The sequence below is a fragment of the Dipodomys ordii genome, unplaced genomic scaffold (assembly GCF_000151885.1).
Source record: "Dipodomys ordii isolate 6190 unplaced genomic scaffold, Dord_2.0 Scaffold229, whole genome shotgun sequence".
NCBI lineage: Eukaryota > Metazoa > Chordata > Mammalia > Rodentia > Heteromyidae > Dipodomys > Dipodomys ordii.
The window spans coordinates 259,478-262,269 of NW_012267445.1; the positions used below are offsets into that span (position 1 = coordinate 259,478).

The window sequence follows — 2,792 nt, forward strand, 5'->3', positions numbered from 1 at the left end:
ACTCTACCAAAGAACCACATTCCAAGCCGTAGAAAAATGTTTTAAAAAGTGATGTCATCGCAGAAATTAAAATAAAAACAATAATTTAATGGCATTTGTTTGCATGTTTAAACAACAGTAAAATATAGCAGAATTTTTTAAAGATGAGGAATATAGATTAAGTAACATTGAGCAGTCTCATGTGTAAAAGTAGCATTCAGAAACGCTGTATGAAGGTAGCTCCATACCAATAGTTCAGATTTCCCATTTCTCAGGACTTCAGACAGGAACTTGATCATGTCCCAACTGTTCACAATTGTGAACCCCTTTGCTCTGAGTGACACTTGGAGTAGAAGGCAAGATTTCCTTCATCATATCATGATGGTGCGAGGTCATCATGGAATGTGCACATTGAACACCTGGTACCATACACACTGCCATAGGCCATATTGTTTCAAAAAATAAATCCCACAATCACATGTTACTACAATGCCTGGATATGAAATCATTTTAATATGACAAAAAATGAGCAGCCAGCAAAATGTACTTTAGCTGATTTTGAAATTTTCAGGGCAAATTAAGGATATTGGTCACATGGAAAAACAATAAAATTGGATTTGAAGAAGCCCCATGTCTACAAGGCTGCTGGAGCCTGTGAGCTGTGAGATCTAGGGACAGAGTCTCAGCCTCACCGCTGTTTCTGCCACCATCCAGAGACCAATGACCCCCTGTCTTTCCTCCACTACCTATTCAGGACACAGAGCATCCACTCATGGATAGAAATGAGATGGTGCAGAAGGCTGAAGTGGCCAAGTAGGCTGAGCGATATGGTAACATGCTCAGTCTGTAACTGAGCAAGAAACTGAATTACCTAATGAGGAAAGGAATCTTCTCTCAGCTGCTTATTGGAACCCATAGGTCATCTTGGAGGGTAGTTTCAAGTATTGAGTGAAAGACAGAAGGTGCTGAGAAAAATCAGCAGATCGTGTGAGAACACAGGAAGAATTGAGAACAAGCTAAGTGATATCTGCAATGATATACTGTCTCTTTTGGAAAAGTTCTTGATCCCTAATGCTCCACAAGCAGAGAGCAAAGTCTTCTATTTGAAAATGAAGAAAGACTGCTACCACATCATGGCTGAGGTTGCTGCTGGTAATGACAAGAAAGGAATTGTGAATCAGGCACACCAAGCATACCAAGAAGTTTTTGAGATCAGCAAAAAGGAAATTCAACCAATGCATCCTATTAGATTGTGTCTGGCCCTCAACTTGTCAGTGTTCTATTATGAGATTCTGACCTCCCCAGAGGCAGATTCCTTTCTTGAAAAGACAGCTTTTGATGAAGTCATTACTAAGAACTTTATGTTTTATGTGGTTATGTTACTTCTATTTTAATTTCTGTATTTCCCATGTGTTTTTTTGTTTCTTTGTTTCATATTAGGAGAATAGAGCCTGTTAACATTTAGTGAGTTATCCATTTTCATCATGAGATGGCCAGTATGACGATGTGGAATTTTTAAGCAAGTTATAAATGTTTGGCATGTGCTTTGGTTCATGGTGACTTCATAAGGGCCAGTGTTAAAACTGATTCCACGTGTAAGCGAAGAAATCTTCCTACATATTGGTTTGTACTGGTGGAGAATAAGAGGGAAAATTGGTTGCAGTCACAGGTATAGTTATCATGTGTATTATAAAGTTTTGGAGCATTCTAGGGCTGTGGCTCAAACAGATATTCCATGGCTATTCCAAGTTGGAATCATGTATTTCTGTGGAAGAATCTATTTCAGTGAGCACACCTTTGACTACAGCACCAGAAGTGTTCTTTCAGACAACGTTGTGACCCAATTAACTCTGGATAAGGGCAGAAACGGTTCACATTCCATAATTTGTGAAGTTACCTGCTGTTTGCTGAAATTATTTTTGCTGCACATTTTATTTGTATTTCAATGTTTTAGACAACCTAAGAACTGATGTAAAAGTAAAGGTGTAGTAAAAATGAACTGCTTGGTATTCACTATTCATGTGTATTAAGCACAGCCATAAACAAAAAGCTCTATGTATTTAACTTGTTTTTAGATTCTTTTTCCTTCTGTGATTTTTTTTCTATTTTGCTTGGTACATTTCAGCAAACAGCAAACAAAAATGCCATTTGAAAAGGTGCATTTGTTTTTTCTTATAAAATGTAAGATCCTCTAGAGCAGGGGCAATATTTTCTGTAATGTTCTATTGTGCCTAGTACAATGTAAATACTCAATAAATACTGATGATCTGAGGCAAAAAATCTGCCTTCTTTATTTGAAATACCAGCTATACCAATTACTATTCTTGAGTTTGATATAGTTTTAAAATAAAAAGTTTGCAGTTATATCGAGGACAGTCAGGCATAGAGACATACATCTATGTATACAAACACACACATATATTGCTTTGGTTTAAGTAGTAAGATTACATTTACCTAATATAAAATATAAAATCAATGCTATATATAAATCAGTACAAACTCACCCAGTCAATTGAATCCACCCAGATTCCTTCATAAAACCGGTAAACTTATCAGATCTTTTGCACAAGTGTTAGTGCTTCTGACTAAGCTCATCTCAGAAGAAGCCATGATGGAAAAGAACCCAAGACCAATATCAGGGCCTTAAATCAGGCACACAAAAGAGGTGAGATCCATTTTCAAAGAAGGGATATCAGTAAAATTATTAAATTATTTGGATTGAAAACCAAAGAAATGAAGATCTCTACAAAGAAGGGGACCAAAACGAAAGGAATTTAGTTCAGTCATAAACTAAAAACACAGTTCACCTTGAT

The 2,792-nt window shown here is 36.6% G+C and overlaps 1 pseudogene; it reads left to right on the forward strand.

Moving 5' to 3' along the window:
- Window positions 1–751: 751 nt before the first annotated feature.
- LOC106000606 lies at window positions 752–1,373 on the forward strand (annotated as a pseudogene).
- The last annotated feature ends 1,419 nt before the right edge of the window (window positions 1,374–2,792 follow it).